The sequence below is a fragment of the Phyllostomus hastatus genome, unplaced genomic scaffold (assembly GCF_019186645.2).
Source record: "Phyllostomus hastatus isolate PE091 unplaced genomic scaffold, TTU_PhHast_1.1 phas_contig_1, whole genome shotgun sequence".
NCBI lineage: Eukaryota > Metazoa > Chordata > Mammalia > Chiroptera > Phyllostomidae > Phyllostomus > Phyllostomus hastatus.
In genome coordinates, this window is record NW_025333498.1 from 179513 (window position 1) to 192524 (window position 13012).

General features: G+C 40.9%; 1 protein-coding gene and 1 non-coding gene across 4 annotated transcripts in view; both read left to right on the top strand.

The window, feature by feature from the left end:
* Positions 1-13012, top strand: part of HECW2 (HECT, C2 and WW domain containing E3 ubiquitin protein ligase 2) — a 348558-nt gene that overhangs the window by 167333 nt on the left and 168213 nt on the right. The window lies entirely within an intron of this gene.
* Positions 4341-4444, top strand: LOC123814418. Its single transcript, XR_006784909.1, has one exon. It is a non-coding gene; the product is annotated as a U6 spliceosomal RNA (small nuclear RNA).

Below are 13012 nucleotides of genomic sequence, written 5' to 3' on the forward strand. Positions count from 1 at the left end.
CCCTCTTTACTAGTACGTAACTTCTCCAAGTACTAAGGTTTCTCCAAATGCATTTTAGAAAAGTCTTCACTCCTAAGGAAATATCTCTCTGTAAGGCTTCTTGGTAGCACATGCACTTACTGGCGACAGACAATTTTGTAATATGACAGTTAATTTCATGCATTGAATATTCTTCAATTACTGGCATGAGGTTGCTGTGCCACATGGAAGGAGAAATCAGATGTGTGAAAAATTTGTCCTGAATGGTCCATAAAGGGACTAATCTGCGACAGATTGCACTGCAGTCACAGTTTATAATGTACCAATCCATGCTTCAGATTCCAGAACTGCTACTTTTCTGTTGTCTGTCGAGGCTGTCCTGCAGAGAGGTTTCTACCTCTGTTAGTTTGTCACATCACAGGGATGCTCCTTGTGGTGGCAGTGGCCGCGCCCCCGGTGCCAGCCCTCCTGCCTACAGAAGTTAACTTACGCAGTAATCAAAAGGTGGCTCTGCGGACTGTGACTCTTGTATCTGACTGAGCAGTAGGTCAGTAGCATCCAGGAACTCTAAACTTTTTTCTTCTGCAAAACTGCCACTGTATTTTGGTTTTGGTACCTAGAAAAATCCACCCCTTATTTCATGTTTATGGATTTCCAATCTTATACTTTGAAAACCATACACATGATTAAATGCTGTAAACACATTAAGGAAGAAGCTAATAGGCATATGTTGAAAGCCCACAAGGAAATACAAGGTTATCGTAGTGTGGTAAATTCATGTACATATTTTTTAAAAATTGAAACATTGTTTAACATTTTATTTTTTTAAACTGAAAAAGTGTTTTCTTTAAATTATTTGTTATTTTTCAATTACAGTTGACATACAATATTATGTTAGTTTCGGGTGTACAACATAGGGACTGGGTATTTACATAACTTAGGAAGTGGTTACCCCAGTGAGTAAGCTCAGGGACTCAGAGGCAAGATACCTGCATCGAGTCCTGGTTCTGCCACTAATCAGCTGTGTGCCTGTGGGCATGTTACATAGCCCTTCTGTGCCTCAGTTTTACCATCTATCACAGAGCAATGATAATAATAGCATCTAAGCCATGGGGTTGCTGTTAGGATTAGCTTAATATATTTTATAAAACAGTAAGAGTCCATGAAAGATAATATGTGTATAAATCCATACACCGAAAGAAAGTCATGAAAAAGCAAAAAAAGTCAGTCTTTAGAAAATGACATTTTTATACAATTGGAATAACAAAATTGTATTTTAAGAAATGTTTCTTAACATCCAGTACTTATAAGACCTATTTAGTTTAATTAAGGCATTGAGGGCTTTGAATTTGATTAAAAATTATCTACTACTGTTACTCTTCAGTGAGATAAGGACATTGCTCAGTGGTATTCTCAAGGTCATAGCAAGGGGACACGTCCTCTAATTTGGCGTGGTATTCTTTTACTTACATCATACACCACACACACCTCAAGTGGTCTCTTTCCTCTGCATATTAACTTTAGGCTGAAAAGCAACCACAAGATCCTGAACACTGGGGACATGTAAGCATGTTCTCAGGGGTGTATTTTTTACAAGAAGTTTTACATTTCATGTTTTTGTTTTAGCAGGGGACAAACCACCCAAAGTAGTTAAGCATATTCTGACTCATTTGGATCATTAATTTATAGCATTTGTGCTTATATTATTGTCACCAAGTAATGCTGCTTTGTCTGACCCAATGAGAAAAGATAAAAGGTAGGGTTACTTCGTAAATGATATGTTTGTACTAGGTAAGGGCCAAAACCAGAGGTTTCACAGAATTTTTAATAGAGAAAACGGAAAAGAGCTGAGTCATCACCCAGAATCACGCATGATTTCTGTGTAAACTCAGAAAACCTCTGCTGTTAGTAGTCAATGTTACAGTCTCATTATGGTTCCTTCAGTCACAGTGAGTGAGCATTGTTAATTAGAATTTTGTTTGTTTTCTGATTGGGTGTTTTCTGCTACCTTGTCTACCAAATCGCTGACTTGATTTTCTGCTTTAACTACTCTACTGTTGATTCCCTGTAGTGTATTCTTCATTGCAATTATTATTGATAATAGTCTTCCTTTCTGATTGTTTTTTTTTGTGTGTTGCCTATTTATTTGTTGACATTCTTGATAAATTCATGTACCCTTCTAAGTTCTTCAGGTATCTTTATAACCAGTGTTATGAACTCTGCTTCTGGTAGATTGTGTGTCTCCATTTTATTTAGTTCTTTTTCTGGAGTTTTGTTCTTTCATTTCATTTGGGCCATCTTTCTTTGTTTCCTCATTTTGTAGCCTCCCTGTGTGTGTTTCTGTGTATTCGGTAGAGCTGCTATGTCTACCAGTCTTGGTAGAGTGGCCTAGCATAGTAGGTGTCCTGGAGGGTCCAGTGGCACAGCCTTCTAGTCACCTGAGCTGGGCCCTTCAGGTGCACCCTTGGGTGGGCTGTGCACACCCTCCTGTTGTAGTTGTGCCCTGATTGCTGCAGGTTTGTCAGCAGGAGGTATTTACTCCCAGGTTGATCACTTTTGAGGACTGGCTGTGACCACCACAGTGGAGGAGCTGATGTGTAGGGGTCAACCCCACAGAGCAGGACTCACTTCAGGGGGTCTCTGGTGCCCGATGAGTCCATTTCTTGAGTGTGCTGCTTAGGGAGGTGGCTCGGTCGTGCTCAGTTGTGGTCTGATGCTGTCCACAAGGAGTGCTGGTTCTTGGGCCTCCTGGGAAGTTCAAGCCAAAATCAACTGCTACTGTGCCCTGCCCAAGGCCACTTGGCATGAGCTACAGAGCAATCTGCAGATGGCTGCTACATGTGCTGGACTTGAGGTACCCGAGAGAGGCCAAGCTCAGAACTGAGGCCAGTTACTGCTAGTGCTGGGCCTGGGGCCACATAGCAAGAGGTATAGGGCATGCCAAGGTCTGAAACTTTGAGAGATTTTAGGAAAGTCTTCAGCATGAGCCAAGAGAGGCCTCTTGTGTGGAAAAGTCACTGGAAATAGCTTAGGTGGCCCTGCAAGTTGGATGGGTGGGGTCTCAGGGAATGATAGAGGTGGGGGTGTGGGGGCAAGGACAGTGTTAGCTAGGTTGATGGAGACTCAGATGTAGTGCCCATCTGCCTGCTCTGTCAGGGGAGGGCTCAGAAAAGGACTAGTGGCCTCTGCCAGCATTTCTGCCTGGGTGAAAGATGCCCCTCCAACCCTTGCTCCAAAGCCAGATTGTTCAGTCCCTCCTCGTGTCCCTGGAACCTTTCAAGCTGCTGCCCAGCATTGGAGCTCAGAGTGAGTGAGTTCAAGTAAGTTTACATGGGTTCTTTAAGAGATATACCTTGGATTCCAGAAGGCCTTGTCTCACTCAGCCAAAATCCCTGCTGGTTTTCACAGCCAGAAGTCAGGGGGACTTACCTTCCCAGCACTGGAACCCTGGGCTGGGGACCTGCTGTGAGATTGGGACTCCTTTCTCCTCAGGTGGGACCTCCACAGCTGAGATATCCCTCCTGTTTGTTTAACTGCCACAGGTAGGTGTGGGATCAGCTTGTTCCACATCTTCACCCCTCCTACCAGTCTTGACGTGGCTTTTTCCTTATATTCTTAGTTATAGGACTTGTCTGTTCAGCTAGATGTCAGGTGGTTCTGAATGATGCTTGTTCTGCAGAGTAGATTTGTTCTGTAGTTTTGATGTGGTTGTGGGAGGAGGCCAGTACTGCGTTTACCTACTCTGCCATCTTAACCAGAAGCTTCCCTTGTATGTTTTCTTTAACAGTGTGACTAGGCTGAACAAAGTATTTTCCGTCTTCCTTCACTGAAGTTCTAGAGAATTTGAAGAACTAGTCCCAGGTCACAAAAATGGTCTAATACCTGCAATCTAGGTCTTTATAGATCTGCCTTTGTGAGCAGAGTGGTGTTTTATCACTCTGCTCACAAAGGTTAGGTTATCAGATTGCAGGGTTACTGGTGGACAGGGATGACCAAGGATGCAGAATCTTAGGAAGGCATTAGGTAGGATGAAACATTAATTTCCCTCTGCTGAAGTCTTATTAATAGATTTGCTTTAATATTCCCATTTCAGTGGTTTATTGAATACTTTTTATTAAATAACTATAGCTTTTATACTCTGATCAAATAAATGAGCTATTGTTTGTAAGGCTGAGAAGGCTTTTTTTCATAATGAGATTACGTTGTGATTTATTTCATATGGGATATGGAAAAGAATACATTCAACTCTGGAGATTTGTTGTTAATGTCATAAAGTTATTAAGAAATACAGAGTAGAATAAAATAGATTAAATATAGGTATTTATTAGAACAAGTGATTTATAAGGCATCAAAGGAAATTAGTGCTTGGTTTGGTAGCACAGATGCTAACATTGGATGAAACAGATTATTAGCATGGCCCCTGCACAAGGATGAGGCACAAATTTGTGAAGCATTCCATATTTTTTTATGGTCAACTAATATTTGACAAAGAGGGCAGAAGAATAAAATGGGGTAAAAATAGCCTCTTCAACAAATGGTGTTGGGAGATCTGGACAGATACATGTTAAAACAATGAAACTAGACCACCAACTTATACCATGCACCAGAATAAACTCAAGATGGATAAAAGACTTAAATATAAGTTGTGACACCATAAAAGTCTTAGTTTCAGATATTCCATGCAGCAATATTTTTCCTGATATAGGGCAATGGGCAAGGGGAATAAAGAAAAAATAAACAAATGGGACTACATCAAATTAAAAAACTTGTGCATGGCTAAAGAAAACACCATCAAAATGAAAAGAGAACCAATTTTATGGGAAAACATATTTGCCAATAGTACCTTGGACAAAGGTTTGATCTCTAAAATATATAAAGAACTCATGACTCAATACCAGCAAGACAAATAAATAATCCAATTAAAAAATGGGCAAAGGACCTGAACACACTTCTCCCAGGAGGACATACAGAGGGCCCAGAGACATAAGAAAAAATGCTCAGCATCACTAGCCGTCAGAGACATGCAGAATAAAACCACAATGAGATACCACCTCACACCAGTTAGAATGACCATCATTAAAAAATCAACAAATAACAAGTGCTGGCTAGGTTGTGGAGAAAAGGGAACCCTAGTGCACTCTTGGTATAAATGCAGACTGGTGCAGCCACTGTGGAAGACAGTATGGAATTTTCTCAGAAAACTAAAGATGGAACTGCCATTTGATCCAGTGATCCCACTGCTAGGAATATACCCTAAGAATCCTGAAACACTAATTCAAAGAAACCTATGCACCTCTGTGTTCATAGCAGTGTTATTTACAATAGCCAAGTGCTGGAAGCAGCCTAAGTGCCCATCATTAAATTAGTGGATCAAAAAACTGTGGCACATTTACATAATAGAATACTATGCAGCAGAAAGAAGGAAGGAACTCCCACCCTTCATGACAGCATGGATGGAACTAGAGAACATTATGTTAAGTGAAATAAGCCAGGCAGTGAGGGACAAATACCATATGATTTCACCTATAAGTGGAACCTAATGAACAAAACAAATGAGCAAAATAGAACCAGAGACATGGAAACAAGGAACAGACTGACAGGGACCAGAGGGGAGGGGGGAGGGGGATAACGGGGGAAGAAGGGGAAGGGTCAAATCAAGGAATGTGTATAAAGGACCCATGGACATGGACAACAGGGTGGGGATTGACTGTGGGAGTGGGGGTGAGGTGGTGGGTGGAGCAGGGGAGAGCTTGGGGGATAAATTGGGGCAACTGTAATAGAACAACAATAAAATAAAAGAAGTTAATCAACTGGCAGCTTAGCATTTTGGTTTTTTAAAATTAACTTAGGCTATTGAAATGAAGGCCTAAAAGGTACTAGGGAGGGGTATTACAGGTGTTGTTTTGATCATTTCATTGGGTGAATACTTAGACATTTGCATTCTCTTCTTGTCCACAACCCTCAGAAGTAACCCTTATAATAACTGCATTATTTTACGTGATACATTGTAATTTTTTTAAAAAATGTAGCCATTGCTTCCTCTGCCTTTGTGAGCTGGGAACAAACCTTAATCCTTCCTGTGTCCCCAAGATCCAACACAGTTCTGGCCCATGAAGGATGCTCAGTGAGTGTTCCCTGTCACGTGAATAAATAAACTTAATGAGCAGTCCAGAATGAGATTGCTATTTTAAATATCAGACCTTCAATTGGGGGTATCCAGATTTCATTGCTTTTTGGTTTTTATACAAATGAAAGAATTAGGAAACATAACAGGTGAACCTTGAGGGGCAGATACTTAGCTAGTTGTTTTGCATGCATTACCTCACCTAACTCTCAACGAGTCTGCGGAGGTTGTACAATTCCCATTCCCTTTTTTACGGATGAAGACTGTGGAGCACAGTGGTGTGAAATCATTTGTTTCAAGTCCCACAAGCAATGAGTGATGGAAACAGAGTTGAACAGAGAGAATGTATTTACTCACTGTACAAAGCAAAACTGCTGAACCAGTTTGCCTTGGAGTAAAAAAGAATATAGTTTCCATTTTCACTTATTAAAAATTAAAAATAAATGGTGTCTATATTGTATGAGGCTATTGATTTCATTTTATTGGTTGTAATATTCACCCCTCATTTTACTCCTCAACTCACATCAGTCTAGCTTCCAAGATTTGACTTTCTGCCCCTACCGAGGTCACTGGGGACCTCATTATTGCCAAATGCACCAGACACTTTTCAGGCTTCATTCTTTAATCTTTGCAGGATTTGATGATGTTTTCATATTTTCCTTCTGGAAAATGTGTATTCTTTTGGCTTACATAAGACCTTTCTCTTTTAGTTACTTCTCCACCTTTCTTTCTATTTTGTCCTTTACTGTCTCTTCTTTCACCTTAAATGCTGGTGTTTCCCAGGCTTTTATTCTGGGCCATTTTCTTCTCATTTTGTTCTTGGCACCCTGAGCAATTGCATCCATCCCTACGGCTCCAGCTAACACTCCTACACTTCAGTCTCCAATCTTTCTGCTTCTGAGTGCCATTATTGTGTTTCCAGTGCTGATTAGACATATTTTCCTGGGTGGGGGCTAGACTCCTGAAACTCATCGTAGCACGAATGGAATTTGCTCACACCCTCTTTCCCATAACCAGCCCACCCCTTCTCTTCTCTAACGTTGCTGGTGGCAGCTCCCCAACTCAGAAATTGGAGATGTATTTTAAATTTTTTTTTAACTTTCATCCAGTTGGCCCGGGTCAGTTCACCTTTTCAACTTACCTATTTCTAACCCCACCCCCACCCCTGCTTTTATTTAGATTCTTGTCACCTGTCCCCTTATTTGGGGGCACATTTCTGCCATTCCTGCTACCAGTCTCTTCCTGCTGCATTTCATCCTCCATACTGCCATGAGAATCATCAGTTTTATAAAAGAAAACAGTTTTATCCCTGATGAAGATAAGCTCAGTGGAAAACTTGGCAAACACAGGGAATGGAGTAAAGTAAGAACTATTTGTAGTCCTGCTACCATTTCCAATCTAATTTTTAATTAATATCGAAGTGAATTAAACTTTTAAAGTGCAGCGTGATCGCGCCAGCTGCCCTGGTTGAGAACCATCACTGTGAAGCAGGTGGAAGTGCTGGTCCCGTTTGAGTCAGTGGCGGTGGGCACCTTGTTAGAGCCATGTCACCCATAAATGACGACGGCCAAGCGGAGCATCTGTCACTGCCGGGGAGAGGACACAGTCCCTGCCACCTTGTACAGACTCTCACTCTACTCTTTCGGGGTTTCACCAACTTTCTCCTGCCTACATTGATTTTCAAAATTTGAAAATATCTCTAGTCTCTAACTGGACTTGAAATAGTTGTGTGGAAATTATTTTATAGTAGATACCTTTTTGTCCTATTTGAATAACCGTATCCCTGGCTCGTTCCTGACCTTAGGGAGAAGGCGTTCAGTGTTTCACCGTGTTAGCTGAGGGTTTCTTATCAGTGCTCCTCTACTCCTACTTGGTTAAGTATTTTTATCATAAGGGTGTTGGATTGTTTCCAGTGTTTATTTTTTCTGCATCGATTGAAATGATCATGCGGTTTGGTGCCCCTTCATACTATTACTGTGGTGTGTTACACTGATTGAATTTTGTATGTTATGCCATCTTAGTACTCCCCGAGTAAGTCTCACTTGATCCGTGCTGTATCATCCTTTTACTACGCTGCTGGGAGTAACTGCTCTGCAGTTTGTGATGTCTTTACTCTTTTGGCACATATAATCAGTTAATCATTGGAGAATGTGATGAATGCCATGGGACCTCTTCACAAAAGGAAAAAATCTATATATCTACAAACGATTCTGCCTGCCATTCAATTTTGGCATCCTCAGAACTCTGCCTTTAAGGATCTAAGGACTTGAGGTTAAGAAGGGCTTCTTTAAAGTTATACAGCAAGGTTGCTCCTAATCATAAAAGGGAATATTCATCCACCTACCTCTTTTTAATGCTAACTTTTAAGGGACTTCATTATTTTGTCTTATTTGGTATTGTGTTTAATTTTATTTCGGTTTTAAGTAGTTGAAGAACTACTGTCAGCCACGCCCTGCGTTGGGTAGTTCACTGCTGGCAGTCTAGGGAAGCTCGCTTGTTTACATCACACCGAGCTTCCAAACCGTGGTCCACACAGAGCCTCTGCACGAGGGTGCTGCCTTCCCAACAAGCCTCTCACCGTCCGCTAGGGCTAGTTCCTGGGAAACTCTCACCCTCCTGGTAGGTTAGTGTCTGCTTCCTGACTTCTCAGAAGTTCTGTGTTTTCATTTATTATGATGTAAGGAGCATTTCCTGCCTGTTTGTGCACTGGAACCTGCCTCTTTATAATCCCTTGCATATGAGAACCAGTGACCACCTTGAACATTCCATTATTGATTCATTTTCAGAGAGAATTTTGTATGGACATTTATTTTACTTAATTTTTCTATACTGATTTACCACTTGTTGACAGCCAAGGTGGCAAAGCATTAGGATATGAAGATTAAACCTGAACAGAAACTGCTGCCATAGCTTATGTGGTCAGTAGGGCATGTTGTACTGCATTGTTTTTTCAATAGGAAGGATGACTTTGTGCTGAACTGATCGTTGGAATCAGTGACCTGATAACATGTGGGGTTATCAGTGAAGTTTGTGGTCAGAGCATAGTGTCCATAAAGGACGTTTGACTTCCCTGAGTATCATGCTTTAAGCAATGGTGCTTGGCAGACACGGCAGCTGGTAGAACTGAGAAATCCAATAGGAAAAGCCCTCATCTAATCTTCAGTGGATGACTATGAAGAGAAGCATTTCTGATGGTAGAGCAGAGACCTCCAAAAGCCTCATCCTCTAAAAAGCCATGAATGCGCCAGAGAAAAATTTTTGAATCAACTCTTTTAGATTTTGGAAATCAACCAAAGGCTTTTAAACACAAGAGGGACATTTATTCAAGAAACAGGATGAATCTCCATTAGAACAATAACATCAGCTTTGTGGTGTTTTAGCCTGCCTGTTTCCTATACCCTTCCCCATCGCTCCGCAGCAGCTTTGAAAACCAACACCTTGTGACCGTGGCAGCCGAGACAACCAGCAGCTTAACGGCCGCTAACAAGGGCATAATGGGTTTCCAGCTCCCTCAAAAGCCTTGTCCCTAAAGGGTTGCTGCCACTTGATATGTCTGTCAGCCTTTGAAAACACCCCATTCATAGGACTAATCCTTATTTGAGTTGGCACACAGCTTATTCAGTGCAGACAGCCCTACCTCCAGCACATCTGTCAAAAACCATCACTGACAGTTGTTTCACATCACCCCTGCCTGAGGTAGATACCACCTGGGGCACAGAAAGGGTTGCCCACATAGTATAGAAGGACAAAATGGAGAACGAGAAGTCCACAGGGGGCATTGAAAAACTTTGGTATGTTCCTGGGAATCTATTAATAGAAGGCCACACACGTAGGCAGGGCTGGGTTGTTATGCCCCGGAAACGCCCGAAAAGGCCCTCATTTCTCTTCTCTGGCCAGCCTTGAAGCTCTGTGCAGGCAGGCGGTAAAGGCTAAGGCGGAACTGTAAACTGCTATGGCGTTGAAGGTGTGCGATCCATCGCACACACAGAGCTCATTAGCCAAGACTGGGAGACTCGCTGGCTCAGGGCATTGACGGAGATCCCTGTGCGATTGTTATCTGGCCCCTGAGCTAACTGAGCATGGACTGCAGTGGTCCATGACACGGGGCAACTGTTGCACCCCTATAAATTTTTAATAAATAGGGATGTTATCTTATACAAATATAAGGTCTTTCTTACACTTAATGTAATACAGGAATTATCCAGCATTAAAATTGCACTGGTTCTGAAAAACCAGTTGGTTTGCTTAAACAAAATCTAGTAAACAACTTTCTATGTCATGTTTGATGTAGAATAGTACTTCTTCCTTTTATCTTTTTTTTTAAATTGGAGAATAATATACATATTGAAAATAAATATAGCCATAAGTCTGCAGCTTAATTAATTGGTAATTGTGCTTATAGATCAAGAAACAGAACATTTCTAGCACTTCTGGGTCCCTCTCCTGCCTTTTCCAATCATACCCCTCTTAAAGGAAACCTGACACTAGGCACGCCTCTTATTATACATGGGAAAGTCCTTTAAGATGCCTTGATCTTGAATGGACAGCATGATGAATTTCTGCAGATGTGCGCACCCTCTAGCCACCACCGAGATCAAGACACAGAGCATTCTCAGCACCCGGGAAGTCTCCCTCATGCTTCCTTCCAGCCCAAGGGTCAGCTTCTGAAACTGCTGGTAGTTTTGCCTGTTGTTCTGTAAAAAACAATGACACCAAGTGTTTTTTGTCTGTTTTCTGTCACTGTCTTTTCTCCTTTGTATTTTTCTCAGTGGCACTGACAACTGAATCAGTTATCCTGTCCCATAAGCTAGATTTGTCTTTTGCTTCTTGTTCATATCTTTTAACTTGGCCCACTATCCCCCATATTTCTTGTAAATTTGAAGTTAACATAAAAGTCTTGAGTAGGATCAGTTTTATTTTTCCCCCCAACAATGCACCAGTGATGGTGCTGTGTACTCCACATGGCATTCATTCAAAAGATACATGAAATACTTAACATCCGCTGTCTCAACCTTTGTGATGCTAAGAGGTAGCAGATTGGGACACCCCAAAGTCCTCAATGGAAAATTTGCCATCCATTTTTCAGAGAATGTTTTCAGTTATGTTATTCTTTTAGGTGTTAAAAAATTGTGAACTTTCTCATTCTTCCATTCCTTCCACATTTATTTCTTGGAAGTCTTGTGTAGAAAGCATTTCCCCTCATCAGCTACATCTCCTTAATTACTCTGAAATATAATTCATACTGAAAAGGAAGGTAAATGCCTAATTCTTTAATTTGCACTGACAGTTTGTTTCCGGTGTACATAGGCATTGGTGCCCTGGTTGTTGCCCGTTGTGACTAAAGAGGTATGCTTCTTTTTGGTGAGTGGCTATGTGTATGTTAATACTCTTCTGAACTTGTGTGTTTAAAAGAGCTTCATGTGTTTTAATGAGCTGCAGGTTTTTAAAAAAGTACCTAAATTGTACTATTTGTGCCAATGAAAAAGCTGCTAGAAGGTGTTTTCAGAGCAGTTTTATATTTTATTCCTGATGTCTCCACAGTGCACCCTCATTCTCTCTGTAGGTAACTATCGGTGATGGCTTTATCATTCCTGTTTTTTCATAAGTAAAAGCAAATTGTGTGTGTGTGTGTGTGTGCGTGCGCGCAGCACATCACATCACTATATAGACTCTTTCCGCAGTTACAGTGCTGTGGCCAAGATGGCAAAAAGATGGCAGGTGGGGTTTAGATTTAAACCCAGGAATGAAACTCCTAAGTTGGGCTCTTTGTGGCTCTGCTGTCCTTACAGCAGCCTCATGGACACACAACCCAAGTCAGGCCAAAGAGGAGGCATCTAGGATTTTGCTCCTCTCAGAGTAACCAGTGGAAAGGTAATCTGAACACAGAATTAGCAATGGAACCTAGTTTTCAGAGAATTATAAAAATACTATGTGAGAATGCATCAGAGTAAACTTGTGCCAAGAAAAAATATGTGTTTTCTCTTAATTTTTAAAAAATTTTGTTTGATGCACAGTTTCTACTTTTGATCAAGCAGTATTGATTTAATCTGCTGGTAGGAAATGGGAGAAGAGCTTGTTCTGAGCCCTTTGATGTGTGCGATTGTTACTGCGTGATCGACAGTGGAATGAAAGTGTTGCCTTTTTTGTGCATTAATTAATATGAGGCCTTTTCAGGAAAATTGCACCAAGATAATTTTAGTACCTTAGATCAAGAGTACAATTCTAAGTAGATAAGCTTATGCTGATAAAGAATTAATGGTGGCCATAATATAATTTGCTTGTTAGGTTGTATTTGAGACTCTTTTTCTTCCCTTTTTAGGATTCTATGAATTAACTCCTTATTTTATCACTAAAAGTCCAAGATACTTTTCTTTGGCACTAACTAGTGTGCAGATTCAACCAACTTGGTTTTCCATTGATTGAGAGATTAAATGATTGAAACATCTCTTGCCTGCTTGTGAAATTTGAGCATCATCGAAGAATAGTTTTTACAGAGTTTGTAACTCTCTTCTGTTTTCTCCCCTGGAGAGTGAAAACCTGTTTTGTTTTGTTATCAGATTCTCTTTAATATCTCAGTATAATGATGTTGTTTAGGTGTGGCTTTGTGTCTGCTCCATCCTTATTATCGCTTCAGATCTTTGCTTTAACAGTTGCTCCTAAGTACATCAATTTGGCGACCAGTAAGTTAGGAGGTGCCTCACATTTGTGTTTGAGACAAACTTTGAGGGGAATAAAGACTAAAATAGAGAATCAGTTCTTATTCATTTAATGTAAAGTATGTATCAGATGTTTCCCAGATTGGACAGTTGTTAGGAGTCTGAAGATGAATAAAATATGGTTCTTACTTCAAAGGACACAGACTACTAGAGGGGACTAGACCTGACAGTGTGTCCCCAGGGGCCCTCATTT